General features: G+C 37.8%; 1 protein-coding gene across 2 annotated transcripts in view; it reads right to left on the bottom strand.

Moving 5' to 3' along the window:
* The window catches only part of COLEC10 (collectin subfamily member 10), a 110,831-nt gene that overhangs the window by 65,681 nt on the left and 17,795 nt on the right, over positions 1 to 27,355 (bottom strand). The window contains exon 1 of one of the 2 annotated variants that reach the window (XM_054497442.2): positions 16,406 to 16,504. The exons of the other annotated variant lie outside the window; for it this stretch is intronic. The gene's annotated coding sequence lies outside the window, so the exon portion shown is untranslated. Of the gene's footprint in view, positions 1 to 16,405; positions 16,505 to 27,355 lie in introns of those variants that run through there. 2 annotated transcript variants of the gene reach the window in all.

Here is a 27,355-nt window from a genome sequence, read left to right as displayed (position 1 = left end):
GGCCATCAGAGAAATGCAAATCAAAACCACAATGAGATACCATCTCACACCAGTTAGAATGGCAATCATTAAATAAAAAGTCAGGAAACAACAGGTGCTGGAGAGGATGTGGAGAAATAGGAACACTTTTACACTGTTGGTGGGACTGTAAACTAGTTCAACCTTTGTGGAAGTCAGTGTGGCGATTCCTCAGGGATCTAGAACTAGAAATTCCATTTGACCCAGCCATCCCATTACTGGGTATATACCCAAAGGACTATAAATCATGCTGCTATAAAGACTCATGCACACGTATGTTTATTGCCGCATTATTCACAATAGCAAAGACTTGGAACCAACCCAAATGTCCAACAATGATAGACTGGATTAAGAAAATGTGGCACATATACACCATGGAATACTAAGCAGCCATAAAAAATGATGAGTTCATGTCCTTTGTAGGGACATGGATGAAATTGGAAATCATCATTCTCAGTAAACTATCGCAAGAACAAAAAACCAAACACCGCATATTCTCACTCATAGGTGGGAATTGAACAATGAGAACACATGGACCTAGGAAGGGGAACATCACACTTCGGGGACTGTTGTGGGGTGGGGGGAGGGGGGAGGGATAGCATTGGGAGATATACCTAATGCTAGATGACGAGTTGGTGGGTGCAGCGCACCAGCATGGCACATGTATACATATGTAACTCACCTGCACGTTGCGCACATGTACCATAGAGCCTAAAGTATAATAATAATAATAATAATAATAAAAGAAAAAAAAGAATAAAAAAAAAAGAGGATAGAAGTAAGGATTAATTCATTTAAAAAAATCAGTCACTTTTCTCTTCTGCTCTAGTTCATCCTTAGCTGGAGTATTAATAGTTTAGCTTTCCTGTTGGTGGTAAGACTTCGCAGAATTTTTTAGATGTATGAAAAATCAATTGGCTTAATTAAATAGGGAGCAGTGTAGGAGTTATGGACAGATCACAGCTACTTAACTTACACAGGCAATGAGCACATGAACTTGGCCTCCTCAGGCCCGTTCTATAAACATGTCAGTAATTTTAGGACAGAATCACTGACATATCCTTCCACAGTGGCAGAGTTCCTTCGCATCAGTAACCAAGATGTGGACTGATTTATCTGCCTTTTTATCTCCAAAAATATACATTTTTTCCACATGAGTTGTACTTAGAATGATATATTCATTCAATTTTGTGTTGTCTTAAAAGGTAAAAGCTTTACTAAAGTAGAATAAATTACCACGCCATAAAATATAGAACTTTTTTCCCAAGAAAAAATATCCATCCAGATATTTAATCAGACTATAAGTGTGTATATGCTGTTTCTCATAGTCTTTATCTGGTGATTTATAAGATTCTCTTGAAATAGAAAATCTCTTTACTGACCCACTTCTGAAGAAATCATATCACTTTAAGGCTGCCATAAGTTGATTTCAATAGGTAGCTGTGGGTTTAAACTTAAACCAAAATTGTGTAGGCCAAATGAACCTTAATTTTTTTTTTCCTTGACATTCAGGAACCTGTTAAAGTGAAAAGTCAGTTATTTTCTGTTTGGTTACTGTGGATATTCTTAAAAGTTATAAATTACAAGAGCTTTTCAATTAAGTGCTTTATCTTTGATAATCTCATACAAAATAAAGTAAGTGAAACTTATGAAGTGCTAGGGAACATTCATTTTGCAAGTACTTTACATGTATGAACTAAATTCTCACATAAAGCCAAGTAGGTAGGGACTATTATTACCAGGAAAGAGTTGCTTCGAAGTTAAGTGACTTGTCCAAGGTTTCATGGCTAATGATGGTGTCCTGGAACATGAGCATAGGCAATCAACTTCAGTCTGAACTTCAGCCTCAAAGCCATATTAACTCTCCTCTTAATGGCTTGTTCAGCCATAGCAATACTGTATTTCCCCCCAAAATAGGGAAAATTGAATTTTTAGATAATTGAATTCCCGCATCATTAATGGTGACAGACAGTAGTGATAGAAGTTATAGTATGATTTATAGTATGATTCATTTGCAGGTGAAATCAGGTAAGATGACTTAATGTTCCTCTTTCAGAACCAATAATGTAGCCTCGTATAATAAATGTTAAAAGAAAATATCGGCCGGGCGCGGTGGCTCACGCCTGTAATCCCAGCATTTTGGGAGGCCAAGGCAAGCGGATCACGAGGTCAGGAGATTGAGACTATCCTGGCTAACACAGTGAAACCTTGTCTCTACTAAAAGTACAAAAAATTAGCTGGGCGTGGTGGCGGGCACCTGTAGTCCTAGCTACTCAGGAGGCTGAGGCAGGAGAATGGCGTGAACCGGCAGGCGGAGCTTGCAGTGAGCCCAGATTGCGCCACTGCACTCCAGCCTGGGCGACTGAGCGAGACTCTGTCTCAAAAAAAAAAAAAAAAAAAAAGAAAGAAAAGAAAATACCTATGCTTTATCAGGAATTTAGGTGAACCCACTGTATGTTATGAATGTACCTAATCCCTAGTGATAATACAGTGAATAAGACTTAATGTTTGAGCTTGAGAATTTCTCTTTGTTAAAAACCAGTGTAAAGGCAGCTAGAGAGAAAGATCAAGTCATGTACAGAGGGAACCCCGTTAGGCTAGCAGCAGACCTCTCAGTAGAAGCCTTACAAGTCAGAAGAGATTGGGGGCCTATTTTTAGCATGCTTAAATAAAAGAAATTCCAACCAAGAATTTCATATCCTGGAAAACTAAGCTTCATAAGTGAAGGAGAAATAAAATCCTTCTCAGACAAACAAATGCTGAGGGAATGTATTTCAACAAGACCAGTCTTATAAGAGGTCCTAAGGGAGTGCTAAACATGGAACCAAAAGAACGGTACCTGCTACCACAAAAACACACTTAAACCCATAGCCCACAGGTACTATAAAGCAATCACATAATCAAGTCTGCATAACAACCAGCTGACAACATGGCAGGATTGAGATCTCACATATCAATATTAATCCTGAATGTAAATGGGCTAAATGCCCCTTTAAAAGATATAGAGCGGCGAGCTGGATAAAAAGACAAGCCCCAACCATCTGCTGTCTTCAAGAGACCCATCTTACATGTAACAACACCCACAGGCTCCAAGTCGGGGGATGGATTAAGATCTACCATAAAAACAGAAAACAGAAAAGAGCAGGAGTCACTATTCTTATAACAGATAAAACAGATTTTAAACCAATGAAAATTAAGAAGGACAAAAAAAGGATATTACATAATAATAAAAGATAAAATCCAAAAAGAAAGCTTAACCATCCTAAATATGTACATCCAACATTGGAGCACCCAGATTCATAATACAAGTTCTTCACCTATAAAAAGACTTAGGCAACCACACAATAACAGTGGGAGGCGTCAATGTCCCACTGACAATGTTAGATTATCAAGTCATAAAACTGACAAATTCTGGATTTAAACTTGACACTTGACCAACTGGAATGAATAGACATCTACAGAACACTCTGTAAAAAAGAATAAAATTATGTCCTGTGCAGCAACATGGATGGAGCTGTAGGTTATAATTCTAAGCAAGTTAACGTAGGAACAGAAAACCAAATCCACATGTTGTCATTTATAAGTGGGAGCTAAACATTGATCAGCCACAGACATAAACATGGGAATAAGAGACACTGCAGACTGCTAGAGGGGGGAAGGAGGAAGTGGGGCATGGATTGAAAAATTACCTATTGGGTACTAGGCTCAATACCTGAATGCAATATATCCAGGTAACAAACCTGCACATGTACTTTCTGTATCTAAAATAAAAGCTGGAAAAAGATAATTTAAAAAAACCCCAATTTTTCAAATACTCTTATGCTATTCTTCTGCTTTAGTAAATAAGTATGTTAAATAATAATTTTTTTCTTTGATGATTGAGTACCCAAGGATTGGGGGTTATCATGTAGGCTGATGGTTCTTATTCTACAGTAGCATACATATATATAGAGAGAGAAAGATTAAATTTTTTCAAACTCTAGAATTTATCTTGAAAATCAGATTTGTCTAACAACTTTGAGATAAGCCTGTTTTTCTCATAATTCTCTCAGGTTTTTTTTAATAAGAGAGGGCAATTCAGACTTTCCATTTATTTGCTTTATTACTGAGAGCTATGTTTTTACTAATTGGTTTTTACTATAATTAGCATGACACCCTTGACATTAAACACTCAGAGCCATTTGTTTTTATCCTATTAGTTTTTAGTTTGTCTTTACAGCAAAATGTAGAAAACTGGAAAGTATTAGAACAGAAAACGAACCAGTACTTTTAGGGTTCATTCTTAAAAGAATAAATACACTCTAGTTTTGCACATAAACATTTTTTTTCAGAGAGGAAACTCTTTATAATTCCAACTAATAGGGGAAGTGTTTGGGAAACTTGCATGTACATATTAAATATAGGTTAGTTCTAAAAGGAGACAAACATGAATAGATTACTACTATGAGCCTGAAAGTGAAAAGTCTAAATTGTATTTTCATCTTCAGTCTTTGTGCCTTTCTACTTCCTGACCCATATAATACAATCAAAGCTTCCTTGTCAGAGCACCAAATGCAATAAAAACCCTCCTAACTTGGTCTGGAAGACTAATGGCTAGATTGACGCAGCATATGTTGTAACATACTATTGGTTACTGAGTACACATAGAGGCTTGAGACAGCTGGCCATGGCCACACTTTTGGCTTGGAGTCGCGCCCTGAACTTCCACAGTTGAAATGAGTCCATGATTTTCTGGCTGCTTGATCCATTACCCATGTGGCAAGAGAGTTAAAGTGGTAAACCAGTTTCACCAAAGCTCAGATGTACTCAAATTGTTTACCTTCTACAGATACAAATACACTTTCATTTGAGGGTGGCTGCTCCTTTATCATAATGATGTATTATTTCTTTTGAGATGGCACCCTTTAACATCTGTTGGTTTATATTCCAAAGAATACATTTTTGAATAGAGTTCAAGGGAGAAGTGCTGAATTACTTAAGAGAGTTGTCAGCATTTAGGGATTTTGCAAGGGTATGTTTTTCCTAAGGCCTCATCACATTCTTAGCTGAGTTCTTGAAAATTCATGCTGGTTACTTCACATTAAATCTAAAGGTGAAATAGAAAATTCTGTTGTTCAATGTATATTAGGACCACTGACTAGCCTATGAGACCGTAGGAAGATAGTTTATGGGTCATGATCATGTTTAGATAAAATTTGATTCCTAAATAGGCAACACCACGCTGGAATCCATTTTTTGTTTGTTTGTGTGCAAGCAGATACACAAAGTAAACATCACATAAAAATCAAGAAAGACTAAAATAAAGATTATAATCATTTGGAATTCCAGGGCTTATTTTTTTCACATTTGGAAGAATTCTGATGGCTCCAGCTTCAACTCAGAGATTAAATGTGTGGAGTAAAACACTTGAACTTTCTATAGTTTCTTTAAGAGGCACTGCTAAAAGGATGGGTTAGCTACTATAAAATATGGGTAAAGCATCTGTTGAAATAAGATGCAGCTAATATTTATCTGGATGATAAATTCATGTCAAGAATTTCAATTTACTGTACATTTATGGACTTATGATACCTACCATTAATCATAGTCTTATTGCAAGAGTCCATTATAATCTGTATAGAGCCACCAATGAAGCAAAAGCAAGGATAAAATAAAAAGAGGTTGCTAGGATGAAGGTTGCAGATTCTAAACAAAGATGAGTGACACATGTTGAGTAGGATAAATCTACAAATAGCCTAGAGCCAGACATCAGACATTATTTGAAATGACAAACTTCACATTAACTAAAAGAGAAAAAAAAAGATCACAAATGGAGACAGACAGTGGTGCTAAAAGTTATACAACTGCATGATTCATTTCCAGAAGAAATCAATGTTGAGATGACTTTTTTCCTTCTTCAGAACCAATAATGAGCCTCCTATAATTAGGTAAACTTTCTCTGTCCTATCAAAACAAACTGTTAAGCCACAGCGAGGCCACTGACACATCTACCCCTCAACCAAAGCTATAGTATTTTAATCTAAGTACAATGCAAAGATGCATGAGTCAATCTACCGTAAATTTTCAGCAAATAGTATGTGTCATTGGAAATAACTTCTGCTTTTCCAAAGACCGTAGATTTATTCTGTAGGAGTTTTAGAAACAAGCAACAATAATTTTAGCTAAAGCAATTCCCCGCGTTCACTAAACCATAACTGTCTGAAACTAGTTATTTCTAGAATTACACAGAACCAAAATAGCAAACATGTAAACAGAGAGCTATGGGTTAGAATTCATCAAATGAGGGAGAAACAAAGTTTTGAATTTTAAGGTATAAAATATCACATCTGCTTACTATTTATAGAAGCCTAATTTTAATGCACAATTCAAACACTAATTAAAAACATTCTCTATAAGTAGAAAATCAACTAGCTATGTGTGCAGAAAGAATAATACAATCAACCTTCCCTAGATATCAGTTTTCTCTCCATATAAGCGGTCAAAAAGTAATTGACCTTTGGACTTATTAAAATTCAGCAATCAACACTAGGAAAATGAAGCTAGGCCTATTCATGTCATCAAGTAAAGTTACACCATATCTAATCCCATTGTTTCAGCTTTCTCTGTTGTCAGTATGAGTTGCTGGGCTGTGGTCTGAACCAGCTGGGGAGAAAACCACATTCAGCCAATTGTTCATGCCACGTTTTTCTATTTTACCCATTCCACACCTATATGCAGGGTCTTGGTTTGCCACTGAACTGATAAAATAGAACATGAGACATATAAGTGACGTTTGTCTGAGCCAGGACACTGGAATGAAGAGATGGACCCTCTTTGTTCCCACCTTATTTTGTTACATTGTATTAATGCCAGAGGTAAATCCCAGGAGGAGATAGTTCTTTATGTTACTTATTTCTCATCCCTTCTGAAATTTCTGAGGAAATACTTGTATCATCAAGAATTTGGGAGTAATTAGTGGATTAATAGGTAATACATATTCCAAGGGAAGGAAAAAATTGTGGAAATTTATTAGTAAGACTATGGGAGTCTAAAATTAGAACTGGAAAGAAAGAGATAGTCTAATTCATTCCCTTTATTTTATAGATGACAGAAACGATAGAGCCCAGAGAAATATACCAACTCACCTTAAGACACACTTTGCTAAGAACTGCACTTGCATCTCAACTCTCAGTTGTGGTTTCTTTCTTTTTTTTTTTTTTTTTTGGAGACAGTCTCGCTCTGTCACCCAAGCTGGTGCGATCTCGGCTCACTGCAACCTCTGCCTCCTGGGTTCAAGTGATTCTCCTGCCTCATTTCCCCGAGTAGCTAGGATTACAGACGTGAGCCACTGCGCCTGGCTAATTTTCATATTTTTAGTGCAGATGAGGTTTCATCATGTTGGCCAGGCTGGTTTCAAACTCCTGGCCTGAAACGATCCACCCCCTCCCTTGGCCTCCCAAAGTGCTGGGATTACAGGCATGAGCCACCATGCCCGCCCAACTATGTTTTTTTCAATTACAGCATCACTTTACTACTCTTACATATATTTTCATTTTGTTTGTTAAAAATGAGCAAAAATAAAAACAGAGCCACAATTCTTATTGAATACACCTTGCAAAACTACACTTGTGTCTTGAGTCTTTTGGGCCAGGGCTAGCTCATCTTTGGTCCGTTCCACATGGTCTTACTCATTTTCAAGTACATAGTGTTACCCGCCCACTTTTCAAAATCCCAACTCTTGCAACAGAGTTTGTATATTTTCTTATGGGAAGCCAAGTTTTAGAATACATTTTCTGATTCTTTGCAAGTAAAATGTGGATCTTGGCATTCAACATGAAACGTGTGTTTTAATTAGGGTGACCATATATAATCCTCCAAACCAGCACATTTCTGAAAGTAAATGAGGATGCTACTGATTATTACAAAAGCACAACGGGTGTAAACCTGAAATACTCCTGACAAACCAGGACATGTGGTCTCTCTAGCTTCAGTTCTTCCGACAACCTAAGAGTAAATATGTTCCCTGTACATTCAGGCATTCCCGTCTGTCTGTTTTGTAGGTTTTATTTATTTATTTTTTATAGTTTTGTTTTGTTTTGTTTTACCCTGGTCTAAAAGGCACTATGATATAGTAGAGAGGTAAAAAGAAAAAGAAAGAAAAAAATCTGGTGGTCCAGATTTTTCTAACTGTAAGGCCTTCAGCAAGTCATTGTCCTCTCCTGGACTCAGTATTTGCATCCATTAATGGAGAGTGTTGGACTAAAACAACATTAAGCTGTCTTCCATCATGGCCTTGGAATTCCGTGCTGTCCGTACACATAAATCTGCATGTATTCATATGCATATATAAAACATACATGCCAACCATAAGAAAAAAATAAAATTTTAATAAGTATGAAATGAGAAAATAACCACATTTTACGTCGGGAATGTACTGTTGGTGATGTTAACTTTAAAAAGAAAGCAAAATTGTTTATGTATATTGAAAGTCACGCCAGAGACATAATATTATAGCAACTTGGTAGTTCAGTGACAGACAGGAAATGATTTTTCATGTGTGTTTTTCAAGAAACTCTACAGTTTTGGATACTGGTGGTTTGGTGTTTAACAGGGTCTGTCATGTGGCCAAGTCACAATAGACGCTGTCTGGTTGCTCTTGGTTACGGGGACTTTTCCTATTTGACTCAGCTTCAATTTTTAGGCAAATTCTCTGGCTTCCTGCTATTGTTTCTTAGTGTCTACAAATCCTTGCAAAGTTTTATGTGTCTTCTGAAAGGAAAGACTGGGCAATAAAAGAGAGTTACATAGCCCATGTAACTTTAGAGGTGTGAATTATTGAAAACATAAAAGGAGGTAGATAAGAAACAGAAACAGAATTCATCATAAATCCTAGATCCTTTTCTAGTTTAATAAATCTTCCCTTTTAAATTATAAATGATATGCCTTATCTGCTTTCTGCACGTGTCGCAGGCACAATTTGGGGTGGTGTTTTGTCTTTCCACATTGCTTATTGGAACTCTTAACATTTCCAAAGTTCCTCAAGTCATCTGGCTGAGCCTGGGAGACAAACACAAACAGAGATGGTTTTTTTCTCCTTCTGTGGTGAGTCCTGTAAATTTCAGAAGCAGGATTGCTTCTTCATTTGATTCCTGTGACACATTCTCACCCAAGCTGCAATAAAAGGAACAGGTAATAAACAGAGCTAATTGAGTTATGCGCTTGCTAATGTTCTAGGATTTTTATATACATAATCTCAACTCATCCTCAAAGCAATCTTTAGAAGATAGGTATAATTAGTTCCATTACATAGATGTAGAGACTGAGGTTTTGAAACATGAATCACTCAGCCAAGTTTGCACAGCTAGTAAGTGGCAGAGTCAGAATTCAAACCCAAATGTATCTGAAATCTAACTCCTACTGGCACATCCATTTACTGTGTTTGATCCTCATTCTCTCTGAGAGCAGCAAAAAGGGGATGTGTGCTGGGCTCATTTCACAGATGAGGAATTAATGTGGAGAGAGGATCACCCAGTGTTACAAAGACAGGAAGTGGTAGCACAAGCATTTGAACCCCTTGTCTTTGGTCTGCTACCTTAGTGCAAAATCTAAAAACACAGCTATTTACAAAATAAATAAATAAATAAATAAATAAATAAATAAATAAATAAGTTAAATAAAAGCTTAGAGAAACAAAAATTGAAAGCATAATACATGATAAAGTCCAACTGCTGCATTAATCACAAATGCCAGAGACACATATAACAATTGCTTCGGCTGGGTGCAGTGGCTCGTGGTTGTAATCCCAGCACTTTGGGAGGCCGAAACGGGAATATTACCTGAGGTCAGGAGTTCGAGACCAGCTTGGCCAACATGGTGAAACCCCGTCTCTACTAAAAATACAAAAATTAGCTGGGCATGGTAGTGCATTCCTGTAATCCCAGCTTCTCGGGGGGCTGAAACAGGGGAATTGCTTGAACCTGAGAGAAAGAGGTTGTAGTGAGGAGAGATTGTGCCACTGCACTCCAGCCTGGAAGACAGGGAAAGACTCCGTCTCAAAAAACCCAAAAAAACCAAAAAACAATTGCTTCCCCCTACCTTCTGCCTATTTCATATCCCAATCTATATCTGGCCAGTCTGAATTTGTGACAATCCCAATAAATTAAAATGGATAATAGGAACCAAACCTCTATGGCTCTGTTTTATCATTCGCCACTCTAGATTGACATGCCTGTTTTTCTGATTAAATTCTGGTGTTCCTTAATTACAGGAACTATTTCTTCTAAGTCTTTCCATAAAACGCTCACTAAAGGTTTGTTGAATCAAAGCAGAGGGTATTTTTACTAAGTCGTGTAACAATAATATTTATTTAGTCTTTAATCTCTAAGATATGTCAGGTATCCTCTAAGTACTTTAGGCATATTAAATAATTTAATCCTAACAACAATATTATGGCATAAGTATTTACCCCAATTTCATAAACACACAAAATGAGGTGCAAAAAATTCAATAGTATATTGGGGTCATATTTTAATAAGGGCCAAGTCTAGAATTTGAACCCAGGAAGGACAGTTTATAAAATGAATATTTCAAACTTACCAGTGCTTAGCAATTCTGTTCAGTAGTACTTTTTGTCTATATCTACTTCATAGAAATATTTTAAATGCATTCCAATATCATTTTGCTACTAAATCAATATGCTAGAGGAAATATTGTTGTTTGTTTTTAAAAAGAACTTCAGTTAAGGTTTTTCTTCCAGAATTAAATGGTACTATTAAGGATCATGACAGGAAAAAAAAAAAATACTGCTTCAACAGATTCTCTGCTGAGCATCTAACCACAAGAGCCAGCATTAGGCAGTACATGCAGCACTAGCTTTGGAGGAAGGCGAAGCTAGGTTTGAGACTGAGCTCCACCACGTTTTAGGTCAAATTCCCCAGAAGTAGACCCTTAGATAAGGATTTGTGTGCTCCTTTGGCATAGTGCCAACGTAAAAGTGAAGTTTCACCCAAGTTATGTCCAGGCACACAAACTAAAATCCCCTGTGATTGGGACTCACTCTGCATTAATTATTCTCCATGTGCCTTGTTCTTTTTTTCCTGAGGGATTGTCCTCTTTAGATCTCATCATAGTCTCACTTGCCCTATGGCTTCTAGTTTGACAAATAGAAGAAAAGCACCAGATGGAGATGGGGTAGGGAGAGAAGGCAAGGTTTTCCCACTACACTAACCCTGTGGGGCTACAGTTTTGAAGTGGCTCCTTCCCCTGTCAATGGCCACAGCTCTGATCCTTTCCTTCTGTTGATAGCTGGTGGTGCTTTACCGTCTCTTGTTGGTTCCTTTAATCCTGCCCACATCTGTCTGTAAATGGTCCTTTCATTAAACTTTATTTTCTCAAAGCCTTGATTGTATGTCTTCCTGTAAAGGACCCAACTAATACATCCCATATCTATATGGATAGTTTCATTATGGATTTCAACAGAGAGGAGAGCACAGCATATCTATTTTACTATAGCCTTCCCATTTACCTTTTCCTCCTCTCCCTACATGCCACAAATCTAGGAGGGGTGGGCTGTCCACTTATATTTATAATATATGTATCTCTTGTGTCATATCCTAATTTCATTTCTTATGGTTTAGAATAAAGTTCAATTTTCAATCTTCCACTTTAATGTGCCAGTGAGATACTAAAGAATTGAGAAAATCCTTTTCTCTCTCAAGAATGTCTCCTCTTAAGACCATAGCCTTGATAGGTCATGAAAAACAAAAATAAGACAATAACTAATTTAAGACTCAAATTAAAGTCGTATGTCATTGTTGTGGTTGGTAACTGCCTTTTTTTGCTCTGCACGTTATTCCTCATGACTTCAAGTTACAGAGAAACATAATTTCCCTGAGAGAAAGGAGAATACATCTGTTTAAGAATTTAATATTATCTGTACTAATTGGGCTAGAGATAGAAGATTCTTTACGGGGTCCACTAACCTAACCTCTTATTTTACAGATACAGATGTGAGTAAAAGGGTAACATTCTTGGGGTAAGCAGAATAATAACCCCCAAAGATGCCCATGCCCTAATCTCCAGAACTTGTGACTATGTTAGGTTACACACCCAAGGGAAATTAAGAATTCAGATGGAACTAAAGTAGCAACTTGAATCTACTTCCCTTAAAAAAGGAGATTATCCCGGATTGTCTACAAGACCCAATATTATCACGAGAGTCCTTAAAAGTAGAAGAGAGTCAGAATAAAGAGTGAGAAAGATGACACCATGAGAAGGACTTGGTCAGACGTTGCTGACTTTGAAGATGAAGAAACGGATATGCAAGGCTTCTAGAAACCGGACAAGGCAAGGGAATGGAATGTCCCCCAGAACCTTCAGAACAGAGACTTACTGACACCATGATTTTAGCCTAGTGATACCCAGCTTTGGATTTTTTATCTCCTAAATTGTAATTGTTGCCATTATATGGTAATTTGTTACAGTAGCAAAAAGAAACTAATACCATTCCACGCCAAACGTCCTTATGTCTTCAGAGTTTCAATCCATAATTATCTATTGAGCATCTTCTATGAGCCATGCACTATGTCCGACACTGGCATAGTGTTGTCAACAAGAAATCAGACAGATGTAGTTCCTCCCCTCTTAGGTCTTACAGTCTGGTGGAGGAAGACAGAGTTAAATAAGCATTAACTTTAAAGTAGGGGAAGTGCATTAAGCTATGGGTCACCTAGCAGGCTGAGTGAACAGGACGGACTGGGAACGGTTTCTGGAGGAGCAGCTATTTCATATTGAAAACTACAGGGTGAGTAGTAGTGAATCAACCCTGGGTTTGTGGGTGGGATTGGGAATTGAAGCATGAGGGACTAAAGCAGAAGAAAGAGCATGTTCCAGAATAAAAAGGAAAGCTCTAGAGCACCCCCAAATGAAGGTTCTGCATGGCTGGAATGAAGGCTTAAGAGAGAACATGGTGAGAGATGGGGCTGTTGAATGTGAGCAGGGGGATTCATGCTACAGACTGTGAGCCCTGATCTTGTAGAAACAGAATTTGATGGTACCATTTAATGCTAATAGTAAGACAGTTACTAGTATACGTATTTAGTCATTCATATTGTAATTCTATGTATAATAGTAATTAGGTGGTCATGGAAATTGGCAAAAAATTTCAAAAAAAGGCTAATGTGACTGGAGCCCAGTGGGAGAAGGGAAGAGAGAGGCATTAGAGGGGCCTGTAAGACTAGGCAGAGTCTGATGAAGGTGGGAAACTGCTCCACAATCCAGGGGTGTTGAGTAAACCCTGAAAACAGGTTCACTTGTGAATGAAATACTGGCAATTGTTCCAAAAGAGGGAACTTCACAAATGAATGACAGTGATAGATTCACAGGTGTTAGTTACATTACCATTTAGATACTACATCTGTTGGTTTAAATACATTTCTAAAACAAGATCAAATGCCAACTTATATAGAAGAATGGGGAACAGAGTAAATGCATATCAACTTTTGTGTTTTGTTCAGTTGCTTTTTTAGTGTGTTTGAGAGAAACACCATGTGGTACTAAGATTAAATTTCCACATCCCAAGGATAAGAAAGTTTAAAAGAAGACTGTTTGTTCCCACTATGGTCTTCCCTTTTTCCAAAATTACAATAAATTCCTTAAACCATCCATTTAAATTCACTGTCCCATCTTTCAACTTTAACCAGCATGCAATTTTTGATATTCTTAAGGGAATGTGATAAAGGAAGGAAAGTAAATATTTTATCAAGTGTCAGTGAATTTACTGTGTATATAATCCCATTACATTCTCCCAGTAGTCTCAAGAAGTTGAATAATGCTCAAGGTTATCATGCTAGAAATGGCAAAGCTGTGATTTGAGCCCAGGTTGGTCTCGTATCAAAGCCCAAGTTTATTCTATCTTACTATGTTGATTTTCATGCTCTGTGTTCAGCAACAGAAAATAGTGAGAATCAACATTCTTGCTGCATCTCCAAAGCGTAGGGATGTATCAGGCACAGTCGAGAGAAGAGAAGAAGAATGTTGAACTCCTGAATAAATTCAGCCTCTATTTATTGAGCCTCTATTGTGTGTCAAACTCTGTGTTTGTGAATGGCATGATGCAAGAGATAGGGTCCAAGCCCTTTAGGCAGTTAGACAACAAAAGCTTATATTTAATATAATCATTCAAGAAAAAAGTACAATTAGATGTAATTATTGCTTTTATAGAATGAGTGTCAACCAGATCTAAAGCAAACTTTAATGAATAATAGCCTAGATTTACATGAACAAAAGAAGAGAAGGCACCACAAAGTAAGTGCATAGGATGCATAGGTGCTAGAGATCATCAACTTAGCGTTCAGAAAACTTGGAGGAGAGCAGAAATGGAAACCTCCCATAGACTAGAAGGTCATTTAAATATCTGGAATTTCTCTCATCACTCATGTTCTTTATGTGGGTAAAACTCACATACCTGAGACTCAGCATATAGGAGAACCCATTAGAAAAGCAGAGCTAAGTATGGCTTCAGCTCTAGGGCTGGGATCTCATGAAGACACAAGAGTCCAGTCATTCTCCAGAAGGAAATTTCCCATGTTTTGTTTTATACTATCAGTGCTGAATAACTTGTTAATGATGAAGACATTGGCATAGAAAGCAATAAAAAATATCAAGTTTAGAAATAAACTTTTTTTCTGGCATATATTTATTTATTCTTACATGTATTTAGCAACTATGAATGAAGTTCATGTGTGTCAGGCACTGTTCTGTGTTCCGTAAAAGTGTGATGAATAAGTTAGACATGGTCCTTCATATCAGACAGCTTACAAAATAGAATAATTAGAAAATGGACAAAATATTATTGTATCAAAAGAAAGTATAGATTCTGATCTTAGAGATGTATAAGATTGTATGGGTCCTTCTCTGGTTTGGGATGGGTCATTCTTGAAATCAGAATGATAGACATAATCTCTGTGTTGGGATCCTTCGGATTTTTTGCTGCTTCAGCTCTGCTCTTCACACTTTCTAACCAACCTCTTTGCCTTGGGAAGCTGACCAATATGAAACCCATCAAAAGGCATGTGCTCTGGCTTCTGCTTGGTTTTAGCCAATGGGAAGCCCCAACAACATTGATGTCTGAGCCCTGTACCTACAGCTACTGCTGCTCTCCAGGTGACCTTCTCACATGGCTCCTTTTGAGGTTCAGTATTTGCTCCCTCCTGTCTCCATTATAGCTTGAGGTGGTAACAGTTCAGTTATTATTTTCTAGCTCCAGGTTATTCCTCTATTTCATGGGTTTCCTCTGTGTCTACCTGCATCTTTTTAAATAGTCCCTTTGTAAATGACTCTTCCTTAAATGGTCTTAATTTGAGTCTATCTTCTGTTTCCTGTTTGGACCCTGACTAAAATAACACCTTTGTTGTATCCCAAGTTTCTATCCTTAATTTATTTATTCTGCTAATATTGATAAATACCATACCCTCAACCAGCTGTAAAGGAAGGTACACAGATAGATGTAATATAATATTACTACATGCCTAATAACATAAACATTCTCACATACTCTTAGAACTTATATCTGTCAAAATGTTCAATATACTTACTATTTGATTCGGCAATTGCTTAAAAATAATTTACACTGTTTGTTACAATATATATTGAGACAGAGAAATCACTGGTTAAATATATTATGGCACATCTAAACAACTGAATGGCATGCAGATGCCAGAAAGATCTGTGCATAATCATTGAAAAGTCTCCAAGATATACTAAGTGAAAAATCAAAGTACTCAACAGTACGTTGTGTACCTGTTTGTGTAAAAGAAATATACATATAATTAAGTCTGTACATAAAATTTGTTTTTTTTTAATTTCTTCTTGGATAAACAGGAAAAGAAATTTTGAAATGGATATTCTTGGGGAGAGATGTTAGAGAAAGAAGATAGTTCTCATTCTTTTAACACTCTGTGTCTGTTTTGTTTTTTAAAACCGTGTGCTTGAATTAATTTTATTAAATATAAAAACATAAACAAATAGAGATGTAATCTTAAACCCCTATTTTGCTTAGCCTAATAGAGGAGGTCTGATTTCCAAAATAGTGGTCATTCAGAGGAAGTAAAAAAACTCCCTAAAACAAATATAAGAAACAACACTAGTGCCTTAAACAGCATAACTTGGGAAACTTGAAATGGGAACATCTTATTCCACTTATTTCACATGAAAATCTATCGAAACTGACTTCAAAAGCCGAACCACACATCCTTGATAGCTACCAGGGTCCTGTTAACATAACCGCTGCTTGTTTCTTATTATTTAAAAAGTACAATTATAACTGGAAGTCCCAAAACCATGTAATTGTCAACTAACTTTTGGAAAATGCAAATGGTTTACCCAGAGTTTAAAGGAAGGCCACTCCTACCTTCTCTGAACTCTGTGGTGGTCTTTGGATGCAAGATGACCCAGTTGGGGCAATCCTCAAAGATGAACCAAAGAAGAAAATTGTCTGTTCAGGAAAGGCTTTTCTGTGGACATCAAAGTTCTCTGAGAAGGGATCTGCATAACACTATTTCTTCTTCCCAGAATTTATTGGCGTCCTTCCAAGGTTTTTCACTGGAAATTAGCCTCTTCATGTATCCAGATAGGACTGATATCTAAGCTCAACAGGGTCAGCTATTTTTGTGCAAAGTATATTAATATGCTGTTCATGCCTCAGGCATTATTTTATTAGGCCAGCACAGTTTCATATCTCTTCTTCCTATGTCGGCTTTTCACAAATAATCACAACCAATCATAGATAGCAAATATTCCTGAAAGTACATAAAAGAATGGCTGATGCACATATAAAGCCATCCTGAGCTCAGATTTCCTCCAGAAGAATTCAAATCCTAAGCTTTATAATATCTGAGAGAAACTTTTAGTGCACAAACATATTGCATTAATTATTTTCCATTCTGTTTGCAAATTGATGCAGCATGTGTTGCTATTGTTACATACGTGTGCTGTAAAGAGGCTAAACATTCAAGGTAGAAGAAAGTGTTGTATAGATGGTCTTGCCCAATGAACAGGGAATATTACCCTATTAGTATTGCCGCTAACTCAGAATACTAGTCTTTGCTATTTTTGGACATATGATTAGTTGCCGTTTACTAAACTTCAGGCAGGCACTAGACTAAATACTTTACCTATATTATTGCATTTAAACTTTGTAACAACCCTATGAAATAAAGATTTTGATTCCCATTTACAGATGAAAAATGGAGGTTCAGGAATATTATCTGGAATCACACAGCTAGTAAGTGTCAGAGTCAGTATTCTGACTTCAACATTTATGTCTTTTCTTCTAAATCCCAAGAGTAAGACTAACATCATAGTTTTGTTTGTTTTTTGAGATGGAGTCTCACTCTGTCAGCCAGGCTGGAGTGCAGTGGCGCGATCTTGGCTCACTGCAACCTCTGCCTCCTGGGTTCAAGCAATTCTCTGCCTCAGCCTCTCGAATAGCTGGATTATAGGTGTCCGCCACCACACTTGGGTAATTTTTGTATTTTTAGTAGAAATGAGGTTTCACTATCTTGGCCAGTCTGATCTTGAACTCCTGACCTTGTGATCCACCCGCCTTGGCCTCCCAAAGTACTGTGATTACAGGCGTGAGCCACCACACCTGGCCTTTTTTTTTTTTTTTTTTTAAATACTTTAAGTTCTGCGTTACATGTGCAGAATGTGCAGGTTTGTTACGTAGGTATACATGTGCCATGGTGGTTGGCTGCACCCACCAACCCATCATCTACATTAGGTATTTCTCCAAATGCTATCCCTCCCCACCACCCACCCTCCAACAGGCCCCAGTGTGTGATGTTCCCCTCCCTGTGTCCATGTGTTCTCATTGTTCAACTCCCACTTATCAGTGAGAACATGTGGTGTTTGTTTTTCTGTTCCTGTGTTAGTTTGCTGAGAATAATGGTTTCCAGCTTCATCCATTTCCCTGCAAAGGACATGAACTCATCCTTTTTTATGGCTGGATAGTATACCATTGTGTACATGTGCCACATTTTCTTCATCTAGTCTATTTATTGATGGGCATTTGGGTTGGTTCCAAGTCTTTGCTATTGTGGACAGTGCTGCAATAAACATACATGTGCATGTGTCTTTACAGTATAGTGATTTATAATCCTTTGGGTATGTACCCAATAATAGGATTGCTGGGTCTGATGGTATTTCTGGTTCTAGATCCTTGAGGAAACACCACACTGTCTTCCACAATGTTCAGACTAATTTACACTCCCACCAACAGTATAAAAGCATTCCTATTTCTCCAGAACTTCTCCAGCATCTGTTATTTCCTGACTTTTTAAATGATCACCATTCTAACTGGCATGAAATGGTATCTCATTGTGGTTTTACTTTTGTATTTTTCTAATGACCAGTGATGATGAGGTTTTTTTCATGTTTGTTGGCTGCATAAATGTCTTCTTTCGAGAAGTGTCTGTTAATAACCTTGGCCCACTTTTTGATGGGGTTGTTTTTTCTTGTAAATTTGTTTAAGATTCTTGTAGATTCTAGATATTAGCCCTTTGTCAGATGGATAGATTGCAAAATTTTTCTCCCGTTGTATAGGTTGCCTTTTCACTCTGATGATAGTTTCCTTTCCTGTGCAGAAGCTCTTCAGTTTAATAAGATCCCATTTATCAATTTTGTCTGTTGTTGCCATTGCTTTTGGTGTTATAGTCATGAGGTCTTTGCCCATACCTATGTCCTTAATGGTATTGCCTAGCTTTTCTTCTAGGGCTTTTATGACCAAAGCAGTCACTTAAAAAAAATTATCTGAAGAAAGTGAATTACTAAAAAGCCCTAGTAACTTGCCTGTGGCTGAAATGAGCCAGCAGTTACAACCCCAATGTAAAAGACCAAAGTTAGAAAGTGCTGTTACATTCAGCCCCATGCCCTCCACCCCCCATTTGCAGCTTGAAAATACCCTAAGTGGGTTTTCTTTTCCAAATCTTTACTTAGAAAGGCTTTCATTCTATCATATTTGCACAGCCTAACTACAGCATAAAAAAGAGATGGAAAAATTCGAGAGAGCACATCACAAAAAGCCCATTTCTGAATTATTTTAAAATGCAGACAATGGCCAGGAAGGCCTCTGCTTTTGTTTTGGTTTGGCTTTATTTTGAGATGGAGTCTCGCTCTGTCGCCCAGGCTCAGGTGCAGTGGCACAATCTTGGCTCACTGCAAGCTCCGCCTCCCAGGTTCATGCCATTCTCCTGCCTCAGCCTCCCAGGTAGCTGGGACTACAGGTGCCCGCCACCACGCCTGGTTGATTTTTTTGTGTTTTTAGTAGAGATGGGGTTTCACTGTGTTTTCCAGGATGGTCTCGATCTCCTGACCTCGTGATCCGACCTCCTGGGCCTCCCAACGTCCTGGGATTACAGGCATGAGCCACCGCGCCGGGCAGAAGACCTTTGTTTATGAGAGAACAAGATTTTCCTTCTCCACAGAAATGGTCCTCATTCCCCCTCTTATAAACGGATGGGCAATAATCTAAACAACTCCTTAGGCTGAGTACAAAACCATGGCCTGTAGAATTTCCAGTGAGCCTTTAACGAATATATGAATTGAACCAATTTCAATTGGTTCAATTCAGTCACCCTTTGCACTCAGAGTCACTACCAGAATGAACACTTCATAATGCACAAAAACCGTAGAATAGCAAAGTTTGAAGGGGCTACATAGGTCTTTAATTTCAACTTATCCAATTACTTCTGCATTAGCAACCCACCCCTCAACTTATATTTTACAGATAAGGGTGATGTGACTATTGAGTCGCCAATAAATAAGTTCGGACTGTAAAGGACTGTAAACCAGATTCATGGATTTCCAATACTCTGCTCTTTGCACAAAATAAGACGACCTCAAATTGAGTCCTGACTAACCTCTTGACAGTGAGTAATCAAACTCTGAAAGCCTCAATTTTCCCATCTGTAAAATGGGGAGAATAATGGTATTTACCTCACAGGCTTTTTTGTGAAGCTTAAATGAAATTATGCCTGTGAAGAGCTTAGTGCAATACTTGCTACACAAAAAGTGCCAAACTAATTTTAGTTACTATTTTTATTAATGCACTATTTTCCAAATTAAGGTCTCATTCTTTAAGATATGACATTAAGTTACATTTATTTCTACAAATTTTCATTGCAAGTTGAATTAAGGTCAAGTAAAAATAGAAATCTATAAATAATTATTCCTTCCATTTATCCTCCTTTGAACTAATTATTAAATATAACACAATCAAAAAAGAATTATGGATAACCAGGATAGAGGTTTGCACTAAGATATAGGGGAATGGGAAAGTATTCTGGAAATGGTCTTGTCTTTCACTCTACTTACTATGCTCTTTCAGCTGCATGTTCCTTGCCAATCATCAGCACCACAATTCGCTAACTGATTTACTTAAGTCAGAAACACAATTCTCTTTTCATGACACTATCTTATTTGGTAATTAACTTCTACTTGTTCTTCAAGACTCAGTCCAGGTTCTACCACCTGCCAGGTGGCTTCCTCTGTGTCCAACACCACCCTATTCTCATTTCCCTTATCTCATTACCTTGAATTCTACATACTTCTATGATCATATGTTATTGTAAATATTTTACTTGTCTCTTTCCTCCTGTAATTGTCATTTTCTTGGCCAGAGGGTTGATGTGTTCTTATTGGTACCTCCATGTCTACACAATACCTGAGAGATAGGGTGTACTCGACAGATTTAACAAATGCAAACCTCCCTGACTCTTGTGACTGAGAATCATTCACTGCCACATGATATTTCATTTGGTCTATGTACTTCAGAGATGGAACTTTGTAGAAAGCTCCATGTGCCCTTAGAGGAAGGATAGGTTTTTATAACCATAAAACAGCATTTGTACAACCACAATTCCAGAGACGTTTAATCTGGTTTGGAATATGATATAACACTGGCATCACTCTGCATCTTTTCTTTCAAAGAATATGTTGGACCTTTAGATATGGTTTCCATCTGAGACAATTAGAGTCCAACACAGTGTGATACTGTTAGATAATGGTCTATCCCTCCATCAGAGTCATCAGTGGGATTTTGAAATCTTCATATAAAATACAGGATGGATAATTATAAGTATTTTTACACATAATATCTCAGAATTTTAAGGGGCAGGGTAGTAATTGTCTTTAATATAAGACATGCCTTCCCATGATCATCGTTCTATGGAAAGTTATTAATGGATGGAACCACATTTTCTTAAAAACTTTCAAAACAATATGTATCAAGTGTTATTCTAAGCTCATTGCATGCATTGATTCATTTAATCCTCCCAACAATGTCAGTGAAGTGACTGCTGTTATGACCTCCATCTTAGTGACGAAAACTGAGGCATGTGAAGGATAGGCAACCTGTTTATATTCACATGATGAGTCAGTACTAGAATCAGGATTCAAACTTCAGAGCAAGCCACTGCAAAGTACTAACACACTTTTAGTAGAGACGGGGTTTCACCATATTGGCCAGGCTGGTCTTGAACTCCTGACCTCAAGTGATCTGCCCACCTCAGCCTCCCGCAGTGCTGGGATTACAGGCATGAATCACCATGGCCAGCCACACCAACACACTTTTGTACTGTGGACTAAAGTATATTTTTAATTTAAAAACATTTGTTATATTACAAATATTGAAATATTAGTGATATACTATTAAAGATTGAAAACTATCTATGGCTTAAAAATACATTCTTATTGGAGTAAAAACATAATGCCCCAATCTACATACCTGATATTCCTATAAAAGTCTTTTACAATTGATGACCACAATTAAGATATTTCCATAGTACCCAACCACGTGGCTTCACTCTTTTAACAACCTAGACTTTGCACTGTAACAAAGAGGGAGATATGTGGCTCCAGGCAACCAATAATCTGCAGGGGACTTCGGCTCTACAGGGACAGGCCAAAGGAGGATGAGTAGGGACATTTTCCTACTCCATCCCTATTCCTGCAAACTACATATTTTGTTAAGGAAGCAACTTCAGAATTTCTTGAAACATAATAACGGTAGGCTTACTGGTCAACCCATGCTGCTAACTATTGTTTTATATAGGCTTGTTTAGAGCTAAAGGGACCACAAAGATTTCCCATCAATTAACAAGGGCATGGAAAACGCTTAAAGTAGTAGAAACACAATTTGTCTTATACTTATTCATTATTCTTGACTTCAAGTCACTTTATGTAGAGCTATTTGTGTTCTTCAATGAGATTAAAAGTTCCTTGAAACTAGGGAACAGGTCCCTATTTCTTTTCCATTGCCCTCAGATGGTTATAACCCAAAAGCACATGAATTAGACCCAATAAGAGTGACTTTATTAGGTGAGATACCCACCTTTGTGAGGCAAAACTGCTCCATCTAAACGTGAGTGTGATGGACAAAATGACTCCAATAGGTTTCTTTACACTTATTGTTGTGTGTGTGTGTGTGTGTGTACGTGTATGTCTGTAGTAATCACATAGTCCTTATTATCATAATACCCATGGTTCTGACTCCTATTATCTCCTATTATCGTATAACATAATACTCGTGCCTTGAAAGACAAAGAAATAGTGAATGGAGATCCAGATTCAGAGACTGAAGACTTGATTGTCCAGATTGCTGATCGTCTCCCAGATGATTGTGCTGGCTTCAGCTTTTGCCTTTTTATAATCTAATATCCACATAGAAGTCAGAGTGGTCTTTGCAAAATGAAAATCTGATGTTACTCCCGCACAAATTAAGTTCCTCCATCTTCAACTCTCACATTACCCTTGCATAAAGTCTAAAGGCTTAATACAGATTAGAAATCCCTTTGGGAACTCTGTGCTCTGAACCACTGTGGCTTGACTCCCTGCAGCTAGTGAGGTGCCCCTGTTACATGTTGCACATTCCCTGTGAGAGGACTTACCCCATTGACTGTCATTGCTCAGTGCTTTAACAGTCATCCCCCTAATGACTGTAGATTTTGTGAGAGCAGGAGCCACCTTTCCCTTTGTTCATCTTTGAATTACTTGCATCTAGCACCATTAACATGTAGTAGATGCTCAACACATAATTGTTGAATAAAGTAATGAATAAATGGATGAATAAATATGATTAATTACTAGTTACTACTGTTAACTAGCCATAGTGATTTTTATTCTTGTCAGCAAGGGAAAATAATGTTTACCTACCTAAGATGACATGACCACCTATTAATTAACCTTTGAAACAGCCTTCACTTAGATTATGGAGCATTTTCATTTTAGAAAAGATATAATAACCCTTTACAGGATATGGTTTGGCTGTGTCCCCACCCAAATCTCAACTTGAATTGTATCTCCCAGAATTCCCACATGTTGTGGGAGGGACTCAGGGGGAGGTGATTGAATGATGTTGGCTGGTCTTTCCCGTGCTATTGTCCTGATAGTGAATAAGTCTCAGGGATCTCATGGGTTTATCAGGGGTTTCCGCTTTGGCTTCTTCCTCATTTTCTCTTGCTGCTACCACGTAAGAAGTACCTTTCACTTCCCGCCATGATTCTGAGGCCTCCCCAGCCATATGGAATTGTTAAGTCCAATTCGACCTCTTTTTATTCCCAGTCTTGGGTATGTCTTTATAAACAGCATGTAAACGAACTAATACATTACATTTATGTGTCTTTTACACTTGACATTTCACTTTTTCCAAAAGTCTGTCCTTTATACTCTTGTGCAATTTCAATATAATATATGATATGTATCAAATCTTTCCTTAGCCATTTATCTAGCAGTTATCCATTTAATATGCCAGACACACTTCTAAGATGCCAAGAAACAAAGATGTATAAGACAAGGCTCCTTCTCCTGAGGACTTTGTACTAAATGGGGGAGACAAGAAGATGAATACAATAACACTTATATCTGCTAAGAACTGAGTACATGCTTTGCAAATTTTGAATGCATTCCCTCATTTAATCCTGACATAGATCCTTCAAGGTAAGCTGAGAAAATTAAGGGTGCAATTAGGCAATAAGGCTACTACACTAATATGAACTGAGTTATGATTTAAACCCAGAACTTTCTAATTCCAGCGTTCAATGAACCACATTATAATACAAGTTGTTAAGTGTTTTAGCCAAAATTTGAATAGAAGAGGCAAGGTAGCATCAAGGAGAGAGGGAGTAATTCTTTCATAGCCAAAGAAACGAACATCTGAAGGTGTTAGTGCACTCAAAGACATAAGTCAGAGGAAGGTTCATAGAAAAGATATTTTAACTGTGCAGAGAAGTTAAACTCACAAAACAATTGGTCAAGGTCCCAGAGCAATGCAAAAGCATGAGAAGATGAGTTCAAAATAATTAGCTGTTGCTGGAGAATTAGCTACATACAAGGAAGTGGCAAAGGACAAAATTGTTGTCCCTCTGAAAAACAAATGTGTACTTTGTCTTATTGGCTGTGGAATTTTAAGGACGAAACTGATGACTGGATTTGAATTTGCATAAAAGATTACTAGCTATTTACAAAGGATTATTTGGAAGGAAGAAAGAAAAATAAATAAAGATATAATCCAGATGACAGCATACAAGGATCTGAACTAGGGGAATATCATTGAGACTAGAGAGGGGTCATGAATATGAAATATATTTAAAAGAAAAACTTAATAAAATGTATGAATCAAATGTGGGCATCAGTCTAAGAGAAGTCCAAGGTTATATCTTGGAAATCTGTTGAATTTATCTCCATGCACCATCTTATTTTCCCAGGTGTCTTGAGTGACTAAGGAATAACACAACTGATTGGGCACTTACTATATGATAGATATTGTTTTAAGCAATCACAACAAACCATGTGATATATATACTATTATTATTCCTGTTTTATAGCAGTGGAAAGTGAAGCACAGGAAGATTAAATAATTTTTCCAAGGATATCAAGCATCCATCCCAAGATGTGACACTCAACCCAGACTCCCTTTAGGACCACAACATATTTCCCTAATATCTGGCAGTGCTCCTGCCTTCAGCCCACAGCAATCAGCCTCATTAGGAGAAGTCACATTGCCCAAAGTCATGTTGCCTTTCCCAGGGGCAGCCTACAGCCAAAGATTGATAGATGCAAGTTTGCAAAGGTATGGCTTTCTCTCTCCAGCTTCAGGCAACTCTGAAACCTTATCCCAGCTTCAGACATCCTCATAAGATTGGCTTTGTTGGATGTTCCCACAGCCAACTTCTCTTTTTGCCCAAACCTGCTTTCTTCCCTAACCCCCACAGGTGTTGATCTCAACAGCACTATTTAGTAAACATCCTACAAACTGATTCCCATTTTCAGAGGCTGTTCTCTGAGAATCCCATCCTTAAGAGCCACCAAATGGCAGAACTAGCATTTGAATCCAGATGTACTGATTGTATAGAGCTAAAGCCATGGTTGTTTCTGTTTTTGTTTTGAGATAGGGTCTTGCTCTGCAGCCTCAACCTCCTGAACTCAAGCAATTCTCCTGTCTGAGCCTCCCAAGTAGCTGGGATTGTAGGCATGTACCACCATAACTGGGTAGATAATTTTTATTTTTATTTTATTTTTTAGTGGAGATGACGTCTTGCTATGTTGCCCAGGCTGGTCTCAAACTCCTGGCCTCAAGCAATCCTCTGGTCTTGGTCTCCCAAAGTGCTAGGATTATAGGCATGAGCCACCATGACTGGCTTTGTCAAGGTTTTAAACACTTTTCTATGTAGCTTCCCAAAATCAAAGAACTTAGGGCAATGCCCAGTACTGCAAAAATTATTCATAAATGGACAAATTATGACTCCTACTTTTTGTGTTAATTCATGGTGCAGGACAGCCATTCAATAAAAATGTACTTAAAATGAAAAGAACTGAGAAAATGTTGAACCAGTTACTGTGAAAGTCAAGAGAGGAGAAAGTTTCAAGAAACAGAAACTAGTCAATCACATCAAGTATTGAGGAAAGATTAAATAGAAGAAAACTAAAAAGAGTTCAATGGCTTTGGTGATAGGAAAACATGAGCAATCCAAGTGAGTTGTTGATGTGACATGATGCAGGCATAAACTAAATTGCTGTGTTACAGAGAGAATCTAGAGATAAGGTGTGATTGTAAATTATGCCATCAATAATCCTGGCTTTCAAGAAAGCCCAAATGGAGTCTTGATGTTTTCTAACATTGCCTATTTGTCAAAGTAAAATTGGGGCTATACCTGCTGCATGGACACAGAGAACTTAGAGCAATATGGTTGCAATAAGTCCTTAGTAAACATCTAAACCCATTTACAGCATATCTTCTCCTTTCTCAAGAACTGGAGGTTCCCAAAAGGGAATTCTCAAATCCCACACTGTGATGTGGTCAAGCCTCGCGCTTAGTCACTTTGTGCCTGGTGTCCGCACTGAAAATTTTTTGAAGGCCAAGGTTTTTCTTAAAGCTTGCCCTGCCATTACACTATGAAGAACACCAGGAACTGTTTCAGGTAAGAAGTTCCTGACCTAAGGCCACAGGGGTGGGTGGCCCAGGGGAATTAACCACAGAGAGTGTTTCCCACGAACCCACAGAGCACAGAATCCATTTCTGAAATACTGGTGCTCCTCTGTGCTTGTTTATTCTTAGCAGAGTGCAGTACCAGGCATTATGTAATAGAGGCAATAGCAGCTAAGGCTTTAAAAAATAATCTCTGCGGTAAGTCTAAAAGCAAATGTTGAAGACTGGAACATTTCAGATTTTCCACTCAGTGGATTGAATTGCCAGATTCTTCAGTATCACTTTCTTTCCATTTAATTTTAGAAAGCAAAGATCAAATGAATGACCTTGCAGTCAATTTCAACATTCTGGAAGGAATAGACTGTAGATTTGAGAGGGAGGCCAAGCTCTGAAAAATGGTACTGTGTAGACACAAATATGCGTTACTGGAATTATATGAATGTCTCACAGAAAGTGGGATCTTTTTGTTAGTTATGATAATCCATGTAAATTCCCAGCTCATTGTAACTGGGTGGAGGGAATTACAGGTCTATTATCTTGCCCGGATCTCTTCTGGTTTAAAAAAGAGTCATATGAGAACTCTAAATCAATAAATCCTAAATCCCCTTTCAATTGCCTTTGAACCACTTATAGCCGATGTAACTTTTATTCTGCAAAACTTGGAAGCAGGTAAGTTACATATGTATACATGTGCCATGCTGGTGCGCTGCACCCACCAACTCGTCATCTAGCATTAGGTATATCTCCCAATGCTATCCCTCCCCCCTCCCCCCACCCCACAACAGTCCCCGAAGTGTGATGTTCCCCTTCCTGTGTCCATGTGTTCTCATTGTTCAATTCCCACCTATGAGTGAGAATATGTGGTGTTTGGTTTTTTGT

Source organism: Pongo pygmaeus, chromosome 7 (assembly GCF_028885625.2).
Source record: "Pongo pygmaeus isolate AG05252 chromosome 7, NHGRI_mPonPyg2-v2.0_pri, whole genome shotgun sequence".
Classification (NCBI taxonomy): Eukaryota; Metazoa; Chordata; class Mammalia; order Primates; family Hominidae; genus Pongo; species Pongo pygmaeus.
The sequence above is the reverse complement of the archived record's forward strand: the minus strand, read 5'-3'. Positions and strand labels throughout refer to the sequence as shown.